Here is a 248-nt window from a genome sequence, read left to right on the forward strand (position 1 = left end):
AAGAAGAAGATAGTGAAAAGTTGCAATATATAGGGATCTGCTAGATTTGACACTACAGGTTTCTTATTAGTAATCCCTCCCCAAATCCCACCTGTTAAGTTCATTGGTTTAACCCCAAATTATTCTCAAACAATGCATGACTGTAAAGTTGTAACAACACCCAACCATCTTTACCAAAAAAAAAAAAACACCCAACCATACAAATCAGATGTCTCTCTCTCTCTCTCTCTCTCTCTCTCTCTCTCTCT

Source organism: Quercus suber, unplaced genomic scaffold (assembly GCF_002906115.3).
Source record: "Quercus suber isolate HL8 unplaced genomic scaffold, Cork oak 2.0 scaffold_192, whole genome shotgun sequence".
Taxonomy (NCBI): domain Eukaryota; kingdom Viridiplantae; phylum Streptophyta; class Magnoliopsida; order Fagales; family Fagaceae; genus Quercus; species Quercus suber.